Here is a 15,804-nt window from a genome sequence, read left to right as displayed (position 1 = left end):
ACTTAGTACATCTTCTCGTTATCATCGAGTACATTACCTTTCAGTGTTTGGCAGTAACATGGGATCTTTCTGTTCCATAAAAAACTGTTACTTGGTTTTTTGGTTTTAGTTTTCTGAAAAGAAAACTATTGTGCCGGCTTTGTCTCTCCTTCAGCACTTTTTCTGTCCGCCCTCAGATCTTAAAAACCTACTGAGCTAGAGGGCTGCAAATTGGTATGTTGATCATACACCTCCAAATCATCAAACATACCAAATTGCAGCCCTCGAGCCTCAGTAGTTTTTATTATATATAAGGTTAAATTTAGCCATAGTCCGTACGTCTGGCAAAGATATATGCCAGGCCATCACCGGGTGGTTAAAGTTTCATGGGCCGCGGATCATACAGCATTTTACCGAGACCACCGAAAGATAGATCTATTATCGGTGGCCCTGATTATACGATGTAAGGAAAACTCGATTGCGAAGAAGAAACTTCGGCGCATTTTTTACTTTTTTTTTTTTTTTTACTCACAATGCTAATCGCTTGCGCCACTTAGAAAAGTTGTTTACCGGCATCCTTTATTCTTACGTCAATGTTCTTCGTATTGTTAATCTTTTCCCACTCTGGGCGAAGTTTTCCTACATTGCATGTTCACTTCAACGAATTTGGATAATGTGAATGAAATTATACATTCTAGTGCTGATCTAGATATTAAGAAACCCATAACTTTAATTTTCCAGGTACCTTGCCATTCACTCGATGCAATGTTGTGAAATCCTCCATCTAATGATTCATGAACTCTTTGTATTACTGTATTTTGATGTTTCTTGGTTTTACTAATAACTCATGATGTGTAAATCCTAATTATCTTTGCATTACTGCATTTTGATGTTTCTTGGTTTTATTATCATCAAATTTCTTCGCAAGAGTTTTGTGAGAGATTTCTTGTAGTATAAGCAGTATGAGTAACTATATCTCAGAGGATTATGAAAAGGACCTTACCATAGCCATAGCTCATTTATCTCCATAGGATTCTTTTCGCTTATCTGTGAATACTGAATAAAAAGCTATAGCTATTCGTCCTGAACATCTGTCATGATTTAGGTACTGCATGTAATACACTAAAACAACAGCTTATATAATGAAAAAATATTGTTAGAAGTGTGTGAAATTAGTGGAGTGTATCGTGTTTGAAAGCATATAAAACCAACATCTTATGCAACTGTCAGAACAGGGTGGCTATAACCTCGAAAGCTATTCTCAGGTGTTAAGCTAAATAAGCAAGGGAGTTTGCTTATAGGTAACTGTTAAAAATACATGAATATTATACATAAATGCATGTAAGTTTCACTGCTGTACGAATATCTCTCTCTCTCTCTCTCTCTCTCTCTCTCTCTCTCTCTCTCTCTCTCTCTCTCTCTCTCTCGGTGCAGTGGTATGAGCGCTCAGCTCACAAACATACTGTAGATGAAGTTTTATATAAAAAAAAATGTTGAAAGACCGTCGAAAGAGATGAACGTTTTCCAAAAGTTAAAATATTTTGGTGAATAAGTGAAATCAAAGACGTGTTTCATACTATTAAAAGCTTTAAAATTTAAAAAAAATTGGGAAGGCAAATCACTATAAAGTATAAAGTTATATTGTAAAGTTTAAACTTTCACATCTACGGATGAATTGACGACAATGTTTTTTAAGCTTATCTCGCTAACTATTCTTGGTAACATGGAATTTAATAAGGTCTCGCAAATGGTTCTTTAAATCGCGCTCTTCAGAATAGCTTAGGATTTGATGAGGTGCGGATGTTCTTTAATAAAACAACCTAAATTTAGAATTTTTTGCATTGAGATTAAAACGATATTTGCAGCTGGAACGTTCAGACTTCATACTTCAACTGACATGTAAACTCTAGTAAAAAAAAAAAAAATAAAATAAATAAATACTTGAAATAGAGGAAAAATAAATTACCGCAAAAATTTGGTAACAGTATCACAAATATAGTGTCAGTGACAGACAAACGTTGTCTCTGAAGACCTAAATTCAGACTGATATCAGTCTGTATTCTCACTGTTTCTTTTGCTCGGCTATACCAGTGGATGACACGCTTGAAAAGTAAACGAAATTTAAAAATAACACAAGTATTAAGAGCCAAATAGCGAATAATTTTAAAACATAAAACTACTAATTAAGTCCATTCAGATCGTATTCCCTTGAAGTAGATATTCCTACATAGTGTCAGTTAAATTCAAAACCTGAATGATAAACACGGCTGTGCTAATATTTAAAAGGTATAATTTGCAATGAGTGGGTATAGTTCTTCAAAATTCTAGAATTTGAGTATAAAAAGTGGCAATAAAATTCTAAGGAATAAAAGAAATAAATGCCTCTATTTCAAGATTTGCTAATAAACAATACAGATGACCTAAAATAATGACGAGCAAAAGCGAGGGCATTTAAAAATACAGTACGTATGACATTATCATCAATCAGTAAAGTATTTATTATAAAATGCCTTTAAACTTTCTCTAATATATAATTATATATTCACTGCCCGTAGCAGACACCAATAAAACATGCGCAATCGAGTTTTCTGTACAACCTATAATGCTGTATGAAACTCTCAGCCACGGCTGATGCAACTCACAGCAGCTCCCCATGAAACTTTCAGCCAAGGCCCGGTGGTGGCCTGTGTGTGTTGTGGGCACCAATAGCGTTCCCAGATGCGCGATCATGGCTAAATTTAACCTTAAATAAAATAAAAAAATTACTGAGGCTAAAGGACTGCAATTTGGTATGTTTGATGACTGGAAGGTGGATGATCAACATACCAATTTGCAGCCCTCTAGCCAGTTTTTAAAATCTGGGGACGGACAGACAAATAGCCATCTCAATGGTATTATTTTACAGAAAACTAAAAAAGGATAATCTGCAGAGAGAGAGAGAGAGAGAGAGAGAGAGAGAGAGAGAGAGAGAGAGAGAGCATCCTCCAGGTCCTCTTTCTAGAGGTTTATGGAGGCGAAGGGATAACAAAACGGGACGAACCGAGGAGAAAAATATGTTAAGTACTTACCTCGGTGACCCTAATGAAGAGGATGCGCGTGTACGATAACGTACCTGATAAAATGTACCCCCGAAAATTACCAAGCCCTCCAAGGATCATTATTTTCAGTCGTAAAGAATAAAAGCAGGCAGGTATCTCGAGGGGAGAGTAGTCTCCTCGAGTATACTTGGAGGGTCACTGGCCGGAAATTGAGATATATATACATATATATACATAAACATACATAGGCCTATATATGTATTTATATGTGTATGTGTATGCGTATATGTATGTTAATATACTTGCGCACACATACAAATACCTAAATGCAAGTCTGTGTATTGTAAATGGGTACGAAGGCAAAATCAACACAGTGTCTGATATTACTGTAGACTTAAGAAACAGAAATCGGGAACGTGTTTTAGATTATGGGCGCAATTCTGAGTTAAGGTGTCAAATAAAAGCGTTAGTGCGTTTCATTCTTTTATTTCGATTTTCTATTCACAAGCGAAAGTTTTTTATCCTTATGCTTACTTATTCATTAATTTTTACTGACTTCACCCATACGTGTTTCTTATAATAATCTTTCAACGTACGAACTAGGGATTAACACGCACATCCAAATTTGTAAGATTTACTCATTTTTTTTTAAATTATAGTTTTACTACTTTATCCTGACGTGTTCTCTGTTCCTTTATTTTTACAAAAGTATTATACTCATTGATAACTCATAGGCCAATTTATGGCGTGTTGCCTTGTTCCATAATAATGATAATAATAACACTAATTTTACAATCCACAACGCTTCTGTTATCCAAAATATAGAGCTCTCGAGAGCCTCCTCAACTCTCACTATCTGTCAGATAATGAGAGATGAGCTGGCTCTCGAGAACTCTTTGTAGGATATATTATCCCTTTTTTTTAGTGCATATATTTCTAATAAAACAATAATTTCCAAGATATGCAATCAGAGCTAATCTTTGATAACATAAAGCCATAGCCTAAGAACCATCGCATTCCTTTATTACGTTTTATGGTTAACGAAACAAAATATGACTATGAAGAATTCGGTGGTTTTTTCCTATCTAAGAACAAAAGAAGTTCGTTCGTTTTCATCTTTTCACTCATGAGGATATGATTTCATTATGGTCATGAATTGACCTTCAAAGGGAAAAAACAAGTATTGAGAGAGAGAGAGAGAGAGAGAGAGAGAGAGAGAGAGAGAGAGAGAGAGAGAGAGAGAGAATTATAGTAACTGGAGGAAATACGAAAAACAAAGTTATATCTGTCATACTTCCTGTGTTTTAAAAATATATATAGTTTTTTTATTGCTATACAATTTCACTTTCAATTGTTTTACATTATTAGGTTCACTGATGATCGATCGACAAGCAAAAAAAGATAAAGAGAAAGAAAAAAGAAGCCTGTTGAGCAAACATCAGTTTAATCTTTTATGCCAAAGCCAATATGGCAGCCGTCCGAACGGCACTTCTAATTCATCGATTATAGATGCCTTGATTTTTAAATGCTCACACACACACACACACACACACACACACACACAATGGGAAGCGTCTGATGGATGGTTCCACTCCAGTGTAACGAGATTACCTCGTCGAGATTCTCCCGTCACCCAATAGCTGGGATGGTAAAAAAAAAAAGCTAAGTATATCTTAGTTTAACCAGACCACTGAGCTGATTAACAGCTCTCCTGGGGCTGGCCCGAAGGATTAGATTTATTTTTACGTGGCTAAGAACCAATTGGTTACCTAGCAACGGGACCTACAGCTTATTGTGGAATCCGAACCATATTATTGCGAGAACTGAATTTCTATCACCAGAAACAAATTCCTCTTGTTCTTCACTGGCCGGTCGGAGATTCGAACTCGCGACCAACAGAGTGGTAGCTGAGTGGGATGGTATAGATTTTGATGAAGTACTATTCACTCACTGTTATATTCTCTCTCTCTCTCTCTCTCTCTCTCTCTCTCTCTCTCTCTCTCAGTCCCAACCCAGCAGCGGCCCACAACAGCCGCCTACCAACCAGGTACCTAAACCTATGCTTTTGTCAGTAGAGACAAATTGAATTTTTAAGCATTGCGGCTAGAAGACTTTGAGTACAGATGAAATCAATGGTGGAAATTTATGGAGGGATAGTTGAGCCAAATCTCATTTATGGAAGTGAAATGTGGATGCTGAATGCAAATAAAAGAAAAAATATCAAGATGACTTGTTTACACAGCGCATGTGATGATAATGGAAAGGTGGGAAATATGGCTAAACACAGAAGTTGCCCAAAAGTTAGTTTAAGAGGAGGGCTGGATTGGAGTGTTTTGAGATAGTTCAGTCGTGTGAAAGAATGGAGCCTTCCAACTGGGTTCGATCCCGATGCGAGTCAGAAATTTATTTCAGTTCCAAACGTGATTGTGTATTGATTACTTTTATACATATACATATATAGAGATTGTGTATTTAATATATATATATATATATATATATATATATATATATATATATATATATATATATATATATATATATATATATATATGTACATATACACACAATGGTCCGATGGCCTTGCCAACAAGTGTCCAGATACCAATCAGCGGGTGGTCTGAAAACGACTTAGGCCCATTTCCTGAAAAACCTGCTCTTCTTTTGTTGATCTAAGCAGTGAATTGTTTACCTGATAACTAACTATAAACTGAAAGGTTCTGAAAAGTTAAAAAATTTCCTTTTTTCAGTTCCCGAAAATTTTCAACAAATCAATTCATGGTTACTAATATGTCAAATGGAAGAGAGAGAGAGAGAGAGAGAGAGAGAGAGAGAGAGAGAGAGAGAGAGAAATGCCATATCATGTGCAGAAACTGTGTCGTTGATAGCAGGTGGTATGGTGTCCGTCTTGGGTTTATGATATATTAAGCAGTGACGGAAGCGAAATGTTGGGAGGGGAGTGACGAAGGGGACCTGGGAGATGCCCTTATCTGGGGGAGCAGGGTATTGGGGGGAGGGGGTAGAGGGGTATTATAGAGCGATAGCTTCATTGCCCCAGGGGAGCCAGGGTTACTATAGTTAGTTATTGCTGGATGGAATATTCGCTATATATATTACGGCTTGGGTGGTCTTTGGCCAAGATGCCGTGGGACAATACAAGACAGCTGACCCTCCATGCTATTACAACTAATATATCTGTGGGATTGGTGAATGTGACCGGTATTTTTTGTACATTCAGGAGTTGATATAAAAGTAAATATTTATTCGCCTTTTCTTTTCATGAGACTTTAGGTTTTTTGATGAAATGAGCATGGGAATTCCCAAAGGAACCGATCACTATGAAAAACTTGATCAATACTGCCGTTGCCAATGTACCCTCGCTTTTATAACAAAATAGCAAATTATCCCATATTAAAAAATAGTCTTCTTTACCTGCTGGCTACCGATGACAATGCAATACGAATTAGCGCCAATAATAGCAAGCCTTTAATTCCAATGAATTAATTAAATCTGAGGCCTTAAGGACGTGGTTTTACCTACAGGGTTACTGAATAGCCCTTGCCAGCTACCGGCCTCCAGAGACCTTGACCATCCCTAGAAGTGTATGCAGAACACCTCAGTGTGGAGGTCTTTGGATTAGAAGAGAAAATAGCAACTCTTCGATACTTCTGAGGCGACAAGCAGCTCTATTTTGGGGTAGCCTCCTTGCTATACCTTACACGCACACCATGAGAAGTAATGGCGCGGCACAGTCTATAGACATGCAATACATGATGTTAAAATCTGATGACAAGAAGCAGAAATTCAGTATAACACTGGCTTTACGAATGTGAAGAGTTGCTTAGCCACATGTCAAAAAATCTCTAGATTACTAAGGATGTCATGTGTGTCTGAAGAAAGCTATTCTTCATATACGCATTAATTGCAGACTATTTACAACAGATTCTACCTGACGATAGTGGGTCAGATGAGCCTCATACAAACGCCTGAAGATCGCACTGATTCTTAAAATTTGGGAAGGGTCTTTTGGACTCCATATCATTTTTAATTTTATGCTAAAATCACTTATTCGTAAAAAAAGACTAGCTAAACTTTAAAGGCACCTATCAGTCATGTTGCTCCAGACAAAAGACAAATTTCCAGTACTAACCTCCAGAGCTCACCATCATAAAAATTCCTGGCCACTACCAGATCCCCTCTTTCTCAGCCAACAATTAGCCTAGTTCTCAAGAACTAATTTCATTAGTTTCAGAAGGACTTTTGTGGACGTTGTAAATCTTATAGGAATTAAATTTTTTAGGCCTATTTTCTCCGAGTGGGGAAAAATTGGCATACGCCAGTTAGTTAAAATAGGGGCGAATTGACAAAAAACCAACCACGACTGAGATTTCAAGTATGGCTTTCGCTCACCTGAAAGGGTAATAATAATAATAATAATAATAATAATAATAATAATAATAATAATAATAATAATAATAATAATAATAATAATAATAATAATGAAGGTAAAATAAGATACTTTTTTTTAGTGTAATTCTTGAAGTATCGCTGAGGATACAGAAAATCATTAAGCTTTAAAAGGACTACTGTCCTCATCGTCAGAGGGAATGTAACTAAATCAAAATTTCTATATGGCAAGAATATTTCAACCAGGTTCTTGATCTTCTGACAACTCAACCAATCTGGCCTTTTATGGTTATGCTGCCCACCTGCTGCTCAAGAGAGGGACGTAACAGTATCTTCATCTTGGAAAAAGAACTTGACAGTTCTTGACAGTATTCAATAATAATAATAATAATAATAATAATAATAATAATAACTACAATATAATAATAATAATAATATTCAACCGTACCATTTCATACATTGAATTTAATGTTGTTTAATTATTAAGAATTGATGCATCAATGAGAGGATTATATAGTTACATAATAAATACACACACACAAACACACATGTGTGTGTGTTTGTGTTTACTTATGTATGTAAATGTACATAATCCTCTCATTGCATTTTTAGATAAGGCGAAGCTCCATCGACTGGTAAAAACACAACAAGAAGCCCTTTTCTTCAAGCAGGGAATCCTTAGTTTTTTGTTATTTTAGATTTAATTATCTCTTTTCGTTGTAACAGAAGTGTCACTGGTTCAAGGGCTGAGCTGTACGAATGTCCCTCCCAGTATCGCCTGAAAATAACATCAAGAACATTCTGGGTATTTTTTTACTGCTATTTTCAACCTACAGAATATTACCAGTCATTATCAGACATTTTACTTCTGTTCACGGCCTTACGCAAATAGTCTTCAGATACAACAGGGACACTGCAAAAACGTATTTAAATAAAAAAGGGAGATCGAACAGCTGTCCTTGAACAATGCTGATAAAAAGACTGAACAGTTATCAAACATTGCTAATAATAATAATAATAATAATAATAATAATAATAATAATAATAATAATAATAATAATAAAATAATAAATCACCTAGAAAATCAGAAATGATAGCAGTGTATTAAACTCACGCTACTGCATTTTATTAAAAAAACAAGATGCTCCACCATTACGTGATAATAATAATAATAATAATAATAATAATAATAATAATAATAATAATAATAATAATAATATGAAATGACAGCGGTGTATTAGGTTCACGTTACTGTATTAAAAAAAAATAAGATACTATACCATTGCGTAATAATAATAATAATAATAATAATAATAATAATAATAATAATAATAATAATAATAATATGAAATGATAGCGGTGTATTAGGTTCACGCTACTGAACTGTATTCACAAAGAAATAAGATACTATACCGTTACGTAATAATAATAATAATAATTAATTATGTCTATCAGGTGCCGACCTTCATTGGAGATAAATAATAATAAGGCGAAAAAAAATTATACCTTAGTTTAACCAGACCACTGAGCTGATTAACAGCTCTCCTAGGGCTGGCCCGAAGGATTAGACTTATTTTACGTGGCTAGGAGCCAATTGGTTACCTAGCAACGGGACCTACAGCTTATTGTGGAATCCGAACCACATTATACCGAGAAATGAATTTCTATCACCAGAAATAAATTCCTCTAATTCTTCACTGGCCAGCCGGAGATTCGAACGCGGGCCCTGCAGAGTGCTAGCCGAGAACGGTACCGACCAGTTCAACGAAGAACTAATAACAAGGCGAACTCTATAACAGTAAGAATAATCGTGAAAATAATAGTAATGATCATGAAAAGACTATAACGATAGAAAAACAATTCTGAAAAAACTATGAAACATATAAAACACTCTAGAACATTCATAATGTAAAAAAAAAAAAAAGTTATTGCTTTCCCTGTTTAAGATGTCTAGGATTTTCGGGAGTATCATAATTCGTTCGGTAATCAGGCTGAACATGGCTCGCTTTATAATGATTTCAAATCATATTGGAAGGTTTTAATAAACAACTGCGCAGGAGACTGATAGCGAGGTACGCTAGTAAAGGTTTCTTCAAGCTGTCATTACGAACAACAGCAATACGCCTCATGATTTCTGGCAAAGTTGATTTAAAAAGATCAGAAGAAGATCCGTATAGGTGCTACAGCAATGTGAGCGGCAGAACCGCATTTACGTTTCCCCGGGAGACCAGGGAAAATCTTGCAGTCATGTTGCCAACGGTAAAAAGCTTGTATCATCTCTGTTCTATGTCAGCCATGTCATTTAGGTCGTCTGTGATATATGCCACAGATGAAGGGATCTTTATATTAATAATTCTAGAATGTGAATCCCGGGATATATTTGTAGCGCTTCAACTTGTCTGAGCGATCTACTGGACAACAGCAGGCAATGAGGCGTTGGTCTCATTATAAATTAGGTTAAATTCGTCTGTGTGCCTACAACAGATATCAGTAAGTTGCTGAGGACTTTGCACCAATGAGGAAATTAGAACCATTTCATCGGTGTAGTAAAAGTTGTTGAATGATATCTAATTTGAAGTGCATCTGACTGGGCTTGTGTTCATTTTAACAGATACGATGAAAGAATGTCTCCTTGATGAAGCCTATTGGAGGATATGAGGTTGTATGACAAAATGTTGAACCATTTGAAACAGAATCGCTACACACGTCAATCGTATATATGGGTTCAGCTCTTTCATTAAGATCCAAGGAGAATTTCTTACAGTTTACGCTGCCAAATGCTTTTCTAAAACCAACAAGGCATAAAAATACATGAGTGGCCGACGATAAATAATAGATCATCGATACTTCTAAGCTAAAGAAGCAGGCGTCGGTTGAGTGGGTATCTGACTGTCTAGAGTGTCGGAAGGAAAAAGGCCCCACTAAAAAAGGATTGGAATACCTTTGATGAAATTGTAGTGACTTCAGTCGGTCAATAGTTATTTGGGTTAGTTGAATCTTTTAGTTTATTTTGCATCTTTTACTTTGTTCTTGTCTAGTGGTATGAAGTAAACGAACAGTGGGTATTCTGTAAGAAATCCATGAAATATGCTTGTATCGACTAATGCGGCAATCAGAAAGTAGATTACCGGGCGGTGAAATTTGGAAGTTTGTGTAGGCAGACCATCGCAACCGGGTGATTCATTATTGGGCAAATTCTTATGGAATCTCCGATGACACTTAGTTAATAAAAAATTAAATTAAAAGTTGTTTTCAGCAAGAAGTTTGTCTACTTCCCTTCGGAAGTCATAATCGTTTAATCGATTCAGGAGAGAACTAAAGAGATCTCCCCAAAATTACCTGTAATAGCCTCGTCTCCGACTGATTCTTCTACTTTTTGTGACAGATTATCGTTATTGGGAATTAGAAATTCAGTGTCATTTTATAAATTCAGTGTCATTCCATGTCATTCCACAAAATGTGGTTCATCAAAAGAATCTAATTCTCTAGACACTGCATCTGCTCTTAGGCAATTACTAACCGAAAATGCCTAAAAGCGAGTCTGAACTGGCCCTTTATTGTCTCATTACATTCTAAAGCGTCCTACTAGTAGGATGCAACTTTGCCTCCAAAGTCAAGATTTTAACGAGAATTCTAATATAAATATTTAACATGTTGTACCACCCTGGTGAATTACGAGAATACCGTTATACAGTCTAAAGGTGTCCAACAATGCGGCTACAATATTCGGAAAAAGTTCCTTAGATATCTCCTGTTTTGATCATTTCTACGATTGGGGTTCTTACAAAGCATAGCGTTTCTAGTTTCGGATGTCATCCAAAAAGCCATGTCTTGTCAGTGGTTCTTAAATTCGTCATTTATTCCGGCCTTGGGTTTACAGGTGGAACGGATAAGGTGAATGTAACCCCCATTGGGATGTGGGCGTATATGCTATTTCAAGAAAGCACGATCAGGAATGTAATGTGTCCTTAGAGCGTTCCTAAGCGTGCGCATTTACGACATTAGTGTTATAGCCGCTGGTTTCAGACATTAATGCTATTGCCGTTGGTTTCAGAGACATAATAACAACCATTCCATGCTGCTAATGTAGCCAAGTTGCCTGCCCACTATGTGCAGTAATACTCGATGGAGCGATAAAACAAAAGAAATAAGCACTATTGTAAATTTTCTTGTATGCATTAAAATTCTCTTAGAAAATTTGAGAATGCTACCATGTATACCACCTTCTGTAATTCACACTGATGAAATTTACAGGGTAGTTTTCAATTACTTTTCTGTAATTATAAAGCTTCTGTGCAATTTTCAACTGTACTGGATTTTTTTTTCTTGTTAAGCAAAGTGCAGTGGGATGGGCACCGTAATGGCTTCTTAAGCACAAACCAGAAAAAAAAAAATCAAAGAAATGAGAATAGTAGGGCTTAACCACGACGAAAGCGACAAGTCTGCATGTAAGCTGATAACCTACGGGATTTTACAAGTTCACAAATTCTAAATCTATATCTTGTTTCATATCACCAAAAGAGTTTACACAATTTGAAGAAATTCAAAGTCTAGCGAACCAGTATCTTCATGATAAACTCCCTCTTAAATTTAAACCTAACACACGTGCGTTACAAAAATTAGAAATGCTAACTGATGATTTCGAGGATTGTTTATCAGCACTAAAACGAAGGAATTTTCGAGACGACTGGTGAATTGGGATCTGGAAGTAGGCACCCTTCAGGTCCATTGTCAACATTAAGTCGTTCTGTCTGATGGCAGCTAGAACCGTACGGGGAGTTTCCATTTTGAAACGAGTCTTCCTGACGAACAGATTCAGAGTTGACAGGTTTATGACTGGTCTCCTAGCGCCCGGTGCCTTCTCTACCAGGAAAACTCGATTGTAGAAACCCATGGAAGGATCCTTCACTACTTCCACAGCTCCTTTCTCCATCATCAAATACAGAATTCTAGTTCTGGCGACCTTGTCGGTCAAAGAAATCGGTCAAGTGAAAACCAGATGCAACGCAAGGACCAGACGAGGCCTGTTCTTACTGTGCCGAGACAGGAAGCTGTTGCAAGCTCAACTACGCATGAGTATTTTATTATATGTGGGCTACAGGAAATTAAATCCACATATTTTCTTTCTTATGAACCAGAAACGTATGAAGAACGTAACTATTAAGCCATTATTGTGAAACAGGGCATATTGATCTGAAGCAAATGAAAGGGTTAGATATAATTAGTTAAACGGATTATACAGGTAATAAAACTCACGTATGAATATGAAACATAATACAAAGAACGTAGTTATTAAATAATCATGGTAAAATAAAGCATATTTTACTGAAACGAATAAAAATTCAACTATGAATGAAACAGACTTCATGACGGCAGTAGGTGATCACTCAGGTATTTAATATGATTCTCGATGGTCAGAATTCGTACCTTGCTGAAGAGATTCTCAAGGCGAGAGGAAAAGGTCGCAAAGGTCACACAGCTTATCGGGAAACCATTGATACTTTACGTTCTCCGAATACTTAGAGCGTCTACGAATGGTCCGAAGTGTTCCCAGAAAATATTTCGTTATTTCTGTTCATTTAATGTTGTCTATGTTGCTTTTAAATGCCATTATTTCTTAAATTAAATGTTTTTTCGATGGTGGTGAGTCCTTAGTGCGTCATATTTTTAATCGATAACTGGAAGGAATAGAATTTGCATTTTTTTTTTTTTTTTTTGCGTTCTTGGCTTACCGGACAATTTTGTTTGAGAGAAATTGAGGATTTGCATCTCGCTATACCATGAATTGTTTACTTTTCTTATTCAGTTTTCATAATTTTTCTTGTTAAATTAAATAAGGTAATGATAACAACAGAAGCACAGAATTCCCCCTCTTCCAAAAAGGAAGTTCACAAGAATACATATATTACAGACTTGCCACTCATCTGCACACCAGTCCTATATACAGGAACAAACAGTGCAGCTAAACAGAAAGGAAGTTTTTATGTAGAACAAATTTAATAACAACCTATAGTGTTTTATAGCTAAAAATAAAATTTTTGTAAGAGGAAATATCAAGGAACCTACAGCACTGTAGTGTATATACATAAAAGGAAAGAAAAATAGTTTTTCTTAAAATTCCGTACTATTACGGGTACCTCATAAAAATCGAAAATGAGTAAAAAAATAATAAAGGCGGGTATATCTAACCCCACGAACCCACAAGAGTTCACAAACTTGAATAAACAATCTATATGAGAAAGCATAAAGATTAGGCTAGCAGTTAAAAAACAGTTCATAAACAATTTAATCGCCAAGTGAAGAGCCAGCACAAGCTAAGAAAGGTACGTTTTTCATATGACGATTCTTTCTTTTTAATTTATCTGTTTTTTTTTTTTCACACACTGGGCCTCTTTTGACAAAATCCCTTGCCTCGTTGCTACTGAAAGCCTGATTCCAGTTGATTTGTGTTACTGCATTTTACAACTGAAATGAGGCTTTTCTTTTCACTCCCCTCTTCCCTTCATTTACATAAACGCATATATATATATATATATATATATATATATAGATATACACACATAAATCTATAATATATATATATATATATATATATATATAATGTATACATACATATACATATGTACAGTATATGTATGTATGTATGTGTCATACGTGTACTTATACATAAAAATATTATATATATATATATATATATATATATATATATATATATATATATATAGAGAGAGAGAGAGGTAATCGATGAGGGAATGAAGTATATACCTAACAAATGGCTTCATCCAGGTGGGGTGAAGATTACGTCGTCGAATTTTTTTTTTTTTATGATATGAAGTTATAAATTTTGACTGAGGCATGATCGCTAACGCCTCTCTTTATCCCTATCTTTTATTTTTTCTTTCTATCTATTCCCACCCTCATCTGCAGCCCACAACATTTCACTAAAACCAAGAATACCTCACTCACTGCTTAGGTCATCAGAAGTATACTGGATGTTTTAGGAACGCGACAAAGGTTCTCCGGCTTGAGAGAGAGAGAGAGAGAGAGAGAGAGAGAGAGAGAGAGAGAGAGAGAGAGAGAGAGAGAGAGAGAGATTCTGAAATATTAAATATTATGCTTTTGATTCTACATCTGCAACCTTCTTTTCACCACCAACCTCAAAAATAATAATAACTGGTAATATAAGTCTCAAGAAAGCATCCACAGAGTTGGGATTCAGAAATGAATACTCTGACACAAACAAAACAAAAAATTATCAGGATTGTTCATATTACATATGGTAAAGTAAAACTAAATAAATACCAAAAATTCTAAAATCTTTCTCTTTTTTCTTGTAAAGGTTTTTGCTTCCAAAGATCTACGCATAACATGTGTCATAATAGTAAGGTCGATTTAAGGAACTTGAGCAAATCGTACATTTATTTTTAAGAGCAAAGTCTGAAGGAGCGGGCAACCCGCTGCCCTTTTCTAGCCAGAACCAAGTAGACCAAACAAAAAGAAAATGGCAAGAAGATGAAAGGTTATATTTTTATGAAAAACAGAAGCCGGATTAAAACATTTAGTTAGTTAGCAAGAAGCTGTTAATTAAGAGAAACAGCTCCAACGAGAGAAAAAGAAGCTGCTGGAAAGTTACCTTAAATAATATAAACAATATAAATTAAAACTACGAAAACTCAGCTTCAGTGTGACAGAATAAAGCTAGACCCAAAATTAATTTAGTAAAATGGTAAAAATGAGGAGGGCAACCCCATTTGTTGTTGCTCTTGGCCTCTTTGGTCCAAGGAGCGAAATGCATGAAAGGCAGTACACAACTAACGTAATTAGACTTTGAAAACGTTATTTAAATAATGCAGCATGTTACAGTGTTATAAAATTCGGCTCTGTTTAGGTAGTTAGTTATTTGGTGACCCTTCACGTCACTTCGCTCGATATTTTCTCTGAGATTTTCCTCATATTTTTCAGTAAATATATTCAGTATAGGGCTAAGATATTATGACTAACTTTTGAAACATTACCTCTTAATTCACATTTTTTTCTCCGCTTACTTGAAGATTGAGTAATACAACTGTAATTAATCACCGCAGAATGTTTTCTAATTTACCTGTAGTAGAAAAATCCGTTACATATAATTCGCAATTTAGGGGATTTTCTTCTGCCATAAAATTTACCTATGCATAGCGCGGGACGGGGATGATTCTGTACAGGTGCGACTACAATGCTTTTCAAACATTATTCTTGTCACTCATATTCAATGAACCATCACTGCTTCCATACCAAGAATATGTAATTGATGCGTTGGAATGTACAATCCACAAAAAGCTGCAATATATATATTCCGTGATGAAAAGTAGATGCCAAAGCATTCTAATCAGCGTATCTAGTG

This window comes from Macrobrachium rosenbergii, chromosome 55 (assembly GCF_040412425.1).
Source record: "Macrobrachium rosenbergii isolate ZJJX-2024 chromosome 55, ASM4041242v1, whole genome shotgun sequence".
Lineage (NCBI taxonomy): Eukaryota > Metazoa > Arthropoda > Malacostraca > Decapoda > Palaemonidae > Macrobrachium > Macrobrachium rosenbergii.
The sequence above is the reverse complement of the archived record's forward strand: the minus strand, read 5'-3'. Positions refer to the sequence as shown.